This window comes from Giraffa tippelskirchi, chromosome 12 (assembly GCF_054371585.1).
Source record: "Giraffa tippelskirchi isolate mGirTip1 chromosome 12, T2T-mGirTip1v1.2.pri, whole genome shotgun sequence".
NCBI classification, from domain to species: domain Eukaryota; kingdom Metazoa; phylum Chordata; class Mammalia; order Artiodactyla; family Giraffidae; genus Giraffa; species Giraffa tippelskirchi.
This window is the reverse complement of record NC_137286.1, coordinates 39257976-39270585: the sequence shown is the minus strand read 5'-3', so window position 1 is coordinate 39270585 and position 12610 is coordinate 39257976. Positions and strand designations below refer to the sequence as shown.

The 12610-nt window shown below is 40.5% G+C and overlaps 1 protein-coding gene across 20 annotated transcripts in view; it reads right to left on the bottom strand.

Annotated features, from left to right (window-relative positions):
* LOC145528352 (uncharacterized) overlaps nucleotides 1-12610 on the bottom strand; it is a 100814-nt gene that overhangs the window by 32642 nt on the left and 55562 nt on the right. For 16 of the 20 annotated variants that reach the window (XR_014070328.1, XR_014070332.1, XR_014070330.1 and 13 more), the window contains 2 exons: nucleotides 10604-10752; nucleotides 8696-8744 (listed from right to left, as the gene is read on the bottom strand). The gene's annotated coding sequence lies outside the window, so the exon portion shown is untranslated. Of the gene's footprint in view, nucleotides 1-8695; nucleotides 8745-10504; nucleotides 10753-12610 lie in introns of those variants that run through there. The other 4 variants (XR_014070327.1, XM_081546659.1, XM_081546658.1 and 1 more) reach the window with 2 other exon arrangements.

The following is a 12610-nucleotide window of genomic DNA, read 5'->3' as shown; positions in this document are numbered from 1 at the left end:
AGACAGGAAAGGTATATCTGCAGTAGACAATCCACAAGGATGATCCTCTTCCTTCCTTCTTCCTTCCACCTATACACAGAAATATGTATCTTGAACTTATATACAGAAATCTCTTTCTCGAAGAGATATAACACAAAAATTAACTGTCTTCCTTCTTTGTATCCACAGAAAAGTGTATCTGAGATAGATAATTTTGAAGGCCCTGATACTCAGCACTCTGCTCATTATTCTATGGCAAAAATCCAAACCACCATAGACATACCCCATAGATATGTGATACCTGAATCCCGTGATGTACAATGACAACAGTCACAACATTGCAAATTGACAATGCTGCGCTGTAGCATCGACAAGATGTTAAAGAAAGGTAAGTAAATCAGTGTCTTTTCTATGATCTCCAACCTCCCTGACATGGGATGCTATCCCATCCCTGGAGGCTGAGGAGGCTTGGGTCCTACTTTGGCTCTGGGGGTGGTTGACATAGCCTGGCATGGTGCCCTGTGTTGAACCCTATTGAAATGTACTGTTTCCTACATTCTGGCTGGGGTCAGGGTTGTGAGTGGCATCAAGGCCTCAAGCAATTGCAGGCAAGGCTCAGCAAGCCTAGTCCTCTCACGATTCTGGGGTTCCCAGCTCAAGGCTCGTTCCTGACAGTGTAGCCTCCTAGCACCCAAGCACCCTCGGCAGCGTACTGTGGACCCTGAAGGGACTAGCCTGGACCGGGTGTTTGTGTGATGCTTTAGAAGGAAAATGTCCCAAGACTCAAGCCCTTCCATGTTTGCTCAGGCACATTCCACTCTATTTCACTGCCCAGGAAACCAACTTTCCCTAAGGCTCTGGTTACCCCAGGAACCAAATGGAGGCCTGAATAGCTGTCGTCCTGTGGACAACTTCAGTAACTACTATTTTATCTCCAGAGCTCACTGGCACCTCAGTTCACAAGGACTGGGGTTATGTTAATGACAGATGCCCTGAGAAAATGTCCTGGGGCAGTACTGAAAAAATAATTTCCCAAACGCACCCAACTTTCAGGAAGACAATTGTCAGAGGCAAATTGTCCTGACACCTGTTAAGGGAAAAAAAAATAAAAAATAAAAAATCAAACCTCCACAGCAGGACAAGGTGCTAAGGATCCCTAATTGCTGAAGGAATGTCAGTCAAAACAACAAGGGTAAATCAAATGTCACAATTGCAATCATCACAAATCTACAAGCAATAAATTCGGGAGAGAGTCTGGAGGAAAAGGAATGCCCCTAAGGTGTCGGTGGATAAATATGATGGCAACAGCCTGGAAAATGGACAGTCTCGAATGCCTGGAAAGAACTCTCCAAAGAGGTAAAGTATAGGGTCTGACATTCCCACACCTGGGCCTAGATCCTGAGAGACCCACTGACCAGAAGGCACAGGCCCCCCAAGGACACCGCAGCACTACCTCCAGTGACGAAGACACACAACCACCAAAATCTCCAGTGAGAGCTTAAAGCTTAAACAGGTGTGGTACATATATCTGGTAGACTGTTTCTCATTTATCAAAAACAGACACTGAAATTAGGGGATTAGGACCCTGGGAGCCACAGGGATGGACCTTGAAGGATCATCCACAAAGGGAAGTCAGTCAGGCAGAAGAAAACTATGGTATATGAGGTATGTTCCAAGAAAAACAAATATAAACATATGAGGCAACATAGTCACAATTCAAAAAGAGACTCAGAATCCAAAGTCAAACACAGTGTTCAAGAAAAAAAAAACAATAAGTGAAGGGCCTTGAATGAATTAGAAGTTCCGTACCTACAGAGACAAGAAATGCGTGTCTGTAATAGATAATCCATGAGGATTATCCTCGTTCTTCTTCATTCTACATATACACAGAAATCTCTATCTCTAACCCATACACAGAAATCTCTAAGAGATACACCTCAAAAATTAACTATCTTCCTTCTTTGTATACACAAAAAAGTGTATCTGGAATACATAATCCACGAGGACCTGATGCTCAGCACTCTGCTTGACATTCCATGGCAAAAATCAAAAAAGAATAGAGATACCACATGATGATTAAATACCTAATCGGGAGCTGTATACTGGCAAAAATCACAACACTTCAAATTGACTATACTGCAACATAGCATCTGGAAAATGTTAAAGAAAAGGAAAGAATAGCAGCTCCTACTCTACGACCCCTCAACCTCCCCGACTTGGGATGCTATCCCATCCCTGGAGGCTGGGCAGGGTTGGGTCCCACTGCTGAATCAAGGTGGGGTCGACACAGCCTGGCATGGAACCCTTCACTGAACCCTTTTGAAAGGTCTACTGTGTGCTCTGTCTGGCTAGGACAAGAGTCCGCGTGGCATCTAGGCCCTGAGGAATTTCAAGGCAAAATTCAGCTAGCCTCAACCTCCTCTGGTGCTGGGGATCTGAGTTCAAGCCTCCTTCCTGAGTGCGCAGCCTCCTAGCACCTAAGCACCCTCAGCAGTGTGCTGTGGACCCTGAAGGGATTAGTCTGGACCCCGTGTTTGTGTGATGCTTTAGGGGGAAAAAGTAGTAAGACTCAAGCCCTTTCCTGATTGCTCAGGCACATTCCACTCCATTTCACAGCCCAGGAAGCCAGCCAACTTGCCCTAAGGCTCTGGTTGCCCCCAGGAACCAAGGTGGGCCTGAAAAAGTGCTGCCGCCTTGTGGACATTTTCTAGAACTTCAACTTTATCACACTTGCTCACAGACACCTCCGTTCCCAAGGCCTGGGGTTCTGTGAATGACAGCCACCCTCAGGAAATGTCCTGCTGCCGGATCAGAGAAATAAATTCCAAACAAAGCCGACTTTCAGGAAGCGGAACCAAAGCTAAATTGTCCTCACACCCTTTAAGGAAAAAAAAAAGGCAATACAAACACAAACCTCCCCCACCATACAAGATGCTCAGCATTCCTAATTGCTGCAGAAATGCCAATCAAAAAGATGATGGGAAATCAAATCCTACCACTCCCAATGGCCAACAATTAATATGGGATGGAGTCTGGGGGACAAAGAATCGCCCTAAGCTCTTGGTGGGAATATACATCAGCAGCAGCCAGTATCATGGCCAGTCTCCGAATGCCTGAAAAAAAAAACAACAATCAAGTCCTACAAATCTGAGGATCCGACATTCCCCAGCTTTGGCCTGTATGCTGAGAAAGCCATCGATCAAAAGGCACAAGCACCCCAACAAACCTCCAGCACGACTTCCAGTAGTCGAGACACACAACCACAAAATCTCCAACAAGAAGTTAGAGCTTAAACAAGAAGTGTAGATATGTACAGTATACTATTTCTCACTCATTAAAAATCACCACTGAAATTAGGGAATTAGGACCCTGGGAGCCACATGGATGGACCTTGAAGGATCATACATTAAGGGGAGTCAGTCAGGCAGAGGAAGACTATGGTATATGAGGTACATTCCAAGCAAAACAAATACAAACATATGAGACAACATATTTACAATCCAAAAAGAGACTCTGAGAATCCAAAGTCAAACAAAGTGTTCAAGAAAAAACAGTAAGTAAAGGGCCTTGAATGAATTAGGAGTTCCGTACCTACACAGACAAGAAATGTGTGTCTGTAATAGATAATCCATGAGGATTATCCTCATCCTTCCTTCATCCTACATGTACACAGGAATCTGTATCTCCAGCCTGTACACAGAAACCTCTAAGAGACACACCTCAAAAATTAAGTGTCTTCCTTCTTTGTATACACAAAAAAGTGTATCTGGGATACATAACCCATGAGGACCTGATGCTCAGCATTCTGCTTGACATTCCATGGCAAAAATCAAAAAAGAATAGAGATACCACATGATGATTAAATACCTAATCGGGAGCTGTATACTGACAAAAATCACAACACTTCAAATTGACTATACTGCAAGGTAGCATCTGAAAAATGTTAAAGAAAAGGAAAGAATAGAAGTTCCTACTCTATGACCCCTGCCCACAACCTCTCTGACTTGGGATGCAATCCCATCCCTGGAGGCTGAGCAGGCTTCTGTCCGACTCCTGGACTGGTGTGTGGCAGAGCCTGGAATGTGGAATAACAACTGCCCTGAGGAAATGTCCAGGGACAGATTACTGGAGAAAAATTTGAAACACAGCTGACTTTCAGGAAACCAATTGCCAAAGGTAAATTGTGATCACACACTTTAAGGCCAAAAAAAAAAAAAATCCAAACAAAACAAATGCAAATCTCCACTACAGGACATGATGCTAATATTCCCTAAATGCTGGAGGAATGTCAATCAAAATGACAATGGAAAATCAAATTTCACCACTCACAATGGCCATCATCACAAGTCTACAAAAAATAAATTTGGGAGAGCGCCTGGAGGAAAAAGAATCTCCCTAAGCTGTTGGTGGGAATATACAACAGCATCAGCCAGTATAGTGCACAGGCTTCGAATAACTGAAAAAAAATATCAAGCGGGACTAAGCCTAGGATTTGAGAAAAGGCTATATCCTGAGAAAACCATGTAGTTATGTTAAACACTGCACTTCAATTTGAAAACATATACTTGATGTATAGCTACAAACACAATAGAAAATGAAGAAGGAAAAACTAGCAAAATGAAAATGGGGTATTTCTTACAACAGAAGATCTGATTGAGAAGTTTCCTTGCATGAGATTATTTTAAAAAACAGAAACTAGATTTACTGCTTTAACCTATATTTCAAAAAGAACTAATTAGTCAAATGAGGCCAATTAATCTGCCAACAGTATAACAACAAGATAAATATGGACAAGAAAGCAGGTGAAGACACATTTTACCAGACACATTTTATGACATTGTGATAATTAATACCATTAAAAAATATCAAAGATTTTTGATGGTTTTCTTTAAAGAATGAATCAAGAGGAGTTCACTCTGAAGATGTAATTTCCATATTTTATATGTGCCAATATTTTCCTGCATGAAATATGGAAAATTTCATATTTCATGCAGGAAAATTTCATACTTTATGCAGGAAAATCTATGCCCATAATTTCCTCTGTGAAATATGGCAAATTTTATATTCCATGCAGGAAAATCTCTGCCCATAATTTCCTGTATGAAATATGGAAAATTCTGATTGAAATTATACTATTTTCAGGAAAGTGAATCTATATATTCTCATACTAAGGCAAGGTTGCCAGAAACACACAGAAAACGGCCATAAATCACATCTGTGTAGAATCTAAAATATGAGACAAATGAACCTACCTATGAAACAGAGATGGAGAAGGAAATGGCAACCCACTACAGTACTCTTGCCTGGAAAATTCCTGGATGGAGGAGCCTGGTAGGCTACAGTCCACGGGGTCGCAAAGAGTCAGACACGACTGAGCGACTTCACTTTCTTACTTTCTATAGTTCCTTTTGGAGAAGGAATGGCAACTCACTCCAGTGTTCTTGCCTGGAGAATCCCATGGACGGAGGGGCCTGGTGGGCCACAGTCCATGGGGTTGCAAAGAGTCAGACACGACTAAGCAACTAACACACACACACATGAAACAGAGACTCACAAATCCAGGAGCTAATGGTTGCCAGTGGGGATTTGGTTGTAGGCGTTGCCAGACTGGGGTAGAGGTTAAGAGATAAAATCACTATCTGTAATGTAAGAAAAATAATAGGATATAGTATGCAGCAGAGAGTAATATAGCCATGATTTTGTAATATCTTTAAATGGGGAATATTCCATTAAAATACTGAATCACTATGTTGTATCCCATACTTCAGTGGAAAAAGAAACAGTGGATTGATAACTACAAACACAAAATATAATCAAGAATGAAGGTTAGCAAAATAAAAATGGGAAAATTTTAGGAATAAAAATTCCCATCAAGAAGTTAATTTGGGTGAGATTACTAAAAATGTCCATTGGTTCATCCACTAGAATGAACAATATGGAGGATCTTGAAAAACTGAAACACAGAAGTGCCTTAGGAAACAGCAATCACGTGCCTGGGCAGAGAGTCAGGGAGAAGCAACATTTTCAAAGACAAGGGTACCCATGCCATCCCTGCCAGACCGGTTTCCATAGCAAGGACACCGCTGCAACCTCAGTGTGGAAGGACACAGAAATGAATAAAGAAAATGGGATATATACACACAATGGTATATTAATCAGCCATAAGGAAGAATGAAACAATGCCATGTTCAGGCACAGGGAAGAAAGTAGAGATGATCACAGCAAGTGAAGTAAGAGAGACAGGGAGTGACAAATATAAAACAGATGATCTCAACAAACATCCTAGTGGTGGTCATCAGAAAAGAATTCAAAACAGGGCTGAGTTACAAGAAGCCAATCTTGAGAGTTAAGTTGAATTCACCCTTGAAAACAAATCACCTGAAAAGAGGTCAATATCACTAAATATTAGAAATGCAAATTGAAACCCCAGGAAGGTATCACCTCACAGAAGGCAGAATGGCATTGTCAGAAACTTGACAAACAATAACTGCTGATGAAGATGTGGAGAAAAGAGAATGTGCCTCCCCTGATGCCAGAAATATAAACTGGTAACAGACACTGTGAAGGATAGTGCGAGGGTTATTAAAATAAAGAAAATGAGAATGAGGTTAGAATACTTCTCTAACACAACACATGAAATTAACTTCAAATAATAGAGATCTGAAGTTCAGGAGAGATTCTATGAGAGTCTTAAGGAAAACATTGGCAGGACACGTGATGATAAAAATTGCAAGGTCTTTTTTAAACCATCTCACAGAGCAATGAAAAAGAAACCAAAAATAGGAAAATGTGACCTACTTCAATTTAAAAGCAGGTGCTCACAAAGATAGAAATATAGATCAATGGAACAAAATAGAAAGCCCAGAGATAAACCCACGCACCTATGGACACCTTATCTTCGACAAAGGAGGGAAGAATATACAATGGACAAAAGACAATCTCTTTAACAAGTGGTGCTGGGAAAACTGGTCAACCACTTGTAAAAGAATGAAACTAGAACACTTCCTAACACCATACACAAAAATAAACTCAAAATGGATTAAAGATCTAAACGTAAGACCAGAAACTATAAAACTCCTAGAGGAAAACATAGGCAAAACACTCTCCGACATAAATCACAGCAGGATCCTCCATGACCCACCTCCCAGAATACTGGAAATAAAAGCAAAAATAAACAAATGGGACCTAATTAAAATTAAAAGCTTTTGCACAACAAAGGAAACTATAAGCAAGGTGAAAAGACAGCCTTCAGAATGGGAGAAAATAATAGCAAACGAAGCAACAGACAAACCATTAATCTCAAAAATATACAAGCAACTTCTGCAGCTGAATTCCAGAAAAATAAATGACCCAATCAAAAAATGGGCCAAAGAACTAAACAGACATTTCTCCAAAGAAGACATACAGATGGCTAATAAACACATGAAAAGATGCTCAACATCACTCATTATTAGACAAATGCAAATCAAAACCACAATGAGGTATCATTTCACACCAGTCAGAATGGCTGCTATCCAAAAGTCTACAAGCAATAAATGCTGGAGAGGGTGTGGAGAAAACGGAACCCTCTTACACTGTTGGTGGGAATGCAAACTAGTACAGCCACAATGGAGAACAGTGTGGAGATTCCTTCAAAAACTGGGAATAGAACTGCCATATGACCCAGCAATCCCACTGCTGGGCATATACACCGAGGAAACCAGAATTGAAAGAGACGCGTGTACCCCAATGTTCATCGCAGCACTGTTTACAATAGCCAGGACATGGAAGCAACCTAGATGTCCATCATCAGACGAATGGATAAGGAAGCTGTGGTACACATACACAATGGAATATTACTCAGCCATTAAAAAAAATACATTTGAATCGGTTCTACTGAGATGGATGAAACTGGAGCCCATTATACAGAGTGAAGTAAGCCAGAAAGAAAAACAACAATACAGTATACTAATGCATATATATGGAATTTGAAAGATGGTAACGATAACCCTATATGCGAGACAGAATAAGAAACACAGATGCATAGAACAATTTTATGGACTCTGAGGGAGAAGGTGAGGGTGGGACGTTCTGGGAGAATAGCATTGAAACATGTATATTATCATATGTGAAACAGAACACCATTCCATGTTCGATGCATAAGACAAAGGCTCAGGGCCGGGGCAATGGGATGACCCAGAGGGATGGGATGGGGAGGGAGGTGGGTGGGGGGTCCAGGAAGGGGAACCCATGTAAACCCATGGCTGATTCATGTCAATGTATGGCAAAAACTATTACAATATTGTAAAGTAATTAGCCCCCAACTAAAATGAATAAATTTATAAAAATAAATAAATAAATAAATAAATAAATAAGGAAAAAAAAAATAAAAGCAGTTGCTCAGCAAAAGCAATCCAGAATGGAAAGAAATATGTGCAAACCAAGATACCCACAAGGAATTCATCTCCGAAACCAATAAACAGCTCACAATTTTGTAATATTTAAATAGAGTTTAGGGCTTCCCAGGTAGTGTTAGTGGTAAAGACGTGGGTTCGATCCCTGGGTCAGGACAATCCCATGGAGGGGGGCATTGCAGTCCACTCTAGTATTCTTGCCTGCAGAATCCCATGGACAGAGGAGCTTGGCGGGCTACAGACCATAGCGTCACTAAGAGTCAGACATGACTGAACGACTAAACAATAGCATATGTATACACATGTTTCCAGGCACACACGCATGCACAAATGCAGTTTATTCTGTAACAATATTGAATCATTACGTTGTATCTGCAAACAAATAGAGTTATGTTAATCGACTGATTTCAATAAAAAAAAATACTTGATGGATAGCTACAAACACAAAAGAAAATCAAGAAGAAAAAAGTAGCAAAATGAAAGTGGGAAATTCTTAACAATAGAAGATCCAATCAAGAAATAAATTTGAATGAGATTACTAAAAATGACAGAAGTTAGATTGACTCTTTTAATCGTTGCTTCAGAAAGAACTAATTATTCAAAGCAATCCAATTAATTTACCAATGAAACAAATATGGCCCAGAAGGCCAGGATAAACCCACATTTTACCAAGCCCATGTTGTGATAATTAATACCATTATAAAATATAAGTTTTTTGACTATTTTCTTTAGAGAATGATTCAAAAGGAGTTCATTCTAAAAATGCATTTCCCATATTTTTATACGTGCCCAGATTTTCCTGTATGAAATATGGAAAACTCCAAATTCCATGCAGGAATATCTCCATCTTTGTCTTCCTGTATGAAACATGGCAACTTTAATATTTCCTGCAGGAAAATCTGCGACCATATTTCCTGTATGAAATATGGAAAATTCTAATTGAAATAATGCTATTTTGAGGAAAATGAAACTGCACATTCTCATACTAAGCCAAATTTCTCAGAAAGACATGGGCAACTACCATATGAAATAATATTTATGTGAATCTAAATTATGACAGAGATGAACTTATCTACAAAACAAAGAGACTCACAAATGTAGAAACAAATTGATGCCTGTGGGGATTTGTCTATGGGAGTTGCCAGACTGGGACAGAGGTTAAGAGATTAAAAACACTATAAATAATGTAAGTAAACTAATAGCATATAGTATGCAGCAGAGGAAAATATAGCCATGACTTTGTAATATATTTAAATGAGCTATATTCCATTAAAATACTGAATCACTATGTTGTAACCCAAAGCATATATAGTAGTATCAATCAACTGTAGTTCAATTTGAAAAGAAATAATGGATGGATAGCTTCAAACATGAAACATAATTAAGAAGAAACATTAGCAAAATTCAAATGGGAAAGTTTTAAAAATAAAGATCCCATCTAGAAATTAATCTGGAGATTATTAAAAATGTCATGGTTCATCCACTAGAAAAAAACAACATGGAGGTTTCTTAAAACTAAAAATAGAAATGCGTTTGGAAACAGCAGTCACACGCCTGGACACACAGTCAGGGAGAAGCTACTTTTTCAAAGGCAAGGGTACCCATGCCATCCCTGCTGGACTGGTTTCCATAGCAAAGACACTGCTGCAACTTAAGTGTGCAAGGACACAGAAATGAATAAAGAAAATAGGATACACACACACAATGCTATATCACTCAGCCAGAAAGAGCAATGAAACAAGGGCATCTTCAGGCACAGGGAAGAAGGTAGAGATGATCATAGCAGCTGAAGAGAGACAGTGAGCAACAAATGTAATATGACATCTCTTCTAGGTGGAATCTAACAATGGATACGTATGAGCTCCTTGAGCAAAGATACACAGTACATAGACTTAGAAAAAAGAACTTATTATTAGCAGAGAAGAAACGTATTGGGCCCATAGAAAAGAGCTATTTGAACTAACATATGCACACTACTATTTAGAAAATAAATCACAAGGACCCACTGGGTAACAAAAGGAATGATACTCCACTCTCTGTAATAACATAAACGGAATAGAATCCAAAATGCAACATGTACACATCTACGTATGAATGAATCAAGTTGCTATGAATTAAAAAAAAACACCCACTGAATTGTAATTCACCTATATGCTCAAGTTCAAATAACTGGATAAACAGAATAAATATAGGAACATATGAAGACTCTGTTCCCCTCATCCCATGGTTACCTTGGCTGGTATCATCTCTGGAGACTGGGCAGGCTTGGGGGCTCACGGCTAGATTGTTGTGGGGCTCAGTGTCCTGGGAGGATGTGGCAGCAGGGTGACCCCATGATGTTCCTGGAGTGCCTCTTGCCCTCTGCAGGAGTTCTCAGTCTCTAGATACAGGCAAAGTAAATTAAGAGATCTGAATTAACATAGACACACTTATATGTATCAAACTGATGATCGGGAAAATTACCTCCTGATGGAAATTTACTGAACACACTGTAATCACCTAGGCTAAACCTAGGATCTCACATTCCCACACTTGGGCCTATATGCTGAGCAAACCATCAGTCAAAAGGCACATGAACCCCATCGAACACTGCAGGACTACTTCCAATAGCCAAGACATGCAAACAGCAAAATCTCCACCGAGATTAAAGCTTAAGCAAGATGCCGTACATATATACGGTAGACTATTTTCACTCCTAAAAAACCTCCACTGAAATTAGGGAATTATGACACTGGTAGCCACCAGGATGGACCTTGAAGGATCATGCACCAAGGGAAGTCAGTCAGGCAAAGGAAGATAATGGTATATGAGATACCTTCCAGGAAAAATAAAAATAGACATACAAGGCAACAAATTTACAACCCAAAGAGGGACTCTGAGAATTCGAAGTCAAACAAAGGGTTCCAGAAACAAAAAAAAAAATTGAAGGGCCTGGAATGAATTAGGAGGTAGGTACCTACACAGACAAGAAATCTGTATCGGTAACAGATAAACCACAAGGATTATCCTCTTCCTTCCTATTTTCCTTCCTTCCACATATACACATATATACAAGATCTCTAACCTATACAAAGAAACTGTTATCTTTAAGAGATAATTCACACAAATGATCTACTACCTTCCTTCTTTGTATCACAGAAGTGTATCTGAGATAGATATTCCACAAGGACCTGATGCTCAGCACTTTGCTCAAACTTCTATGGCAAAGGTCCAAAAAAACCAATAGAGATACCCCACAGATACATAATACTGAATCAGGCGGCTGTACACTGACAACAGTCACAACATTGCAAATCAACTATTCTGCAAAGTAGCATCAGCAAGAGGTTAAAGCAAAGGAAAGAAAAGGAGTGCCTGCTCTATTATCTACCTCCCTGACTTGGGATGCAATCCCATCCCTGGAGGCTGAGCAGGCTGAGGTCCCACTCCTAGGGGGTGGGGTTGACATAGCCTGGCACAGTGCCCTTTGTTGAACCCTTTTTAAAGGCCTACTGTCTGCTATGTTCTGGCTGGGACCAGAGTCCCACATGGCATGAAGGCCTCCAGGATTTGAAGGCAAGATTCAGCTAGCCTCGATCTCTCCTGGCACTGGGGTTCCCAGCTCAAGCCTCTTTCCTGAGAGGGCAGCCTCCTAGGCACCTAAGTGCCCTCAGCAGTCTGCTCTGGACCTGGAAGGCATTAGTCTGGACATTAGCTTGTGTGAGGCTTTAGGGGGGAAAAGTAGCGAGTCTCAAGCCCTTTCCTTGTTGCTCAGGCACACTCCACTCTATTTCACAGCCCAGGAAGTCAACTGGCCCTAAGGATCTGGTGCCCCCAGGAACCAATATTGGGCAGGCAAAAGTGCAGCCACCTTGTGAACATTTTCTGTAACTGCAACTTGATCATGGGTGCACACAGGCACCTCAGTTCACAAGGGTTGTGGTTCTGTTAATGACAGTTGCCCTCAGGAAATGCCATGGGGCAGGTATTGGAGAAATATATTCCCAAACCAGCCAACTGTCAGGAAGCCAACTGCCAAAGGTAAATTGTCCTCACATCCTTTAAAAAAAAAATAAAACAAAATCAAACCTCTACCACAAGACAACATGCTTAGCATCTTTAATGGCTGCAGAAATGCCAATCAAAACGACAATGGGAAATCAAACCCCACCAATCACAATGGCCATTGTCAAAATTTGACAAACTATAACTATGAGAGACAGCATGGAAGGAAAGAATCCCCTAAACTGTAGGTGGAA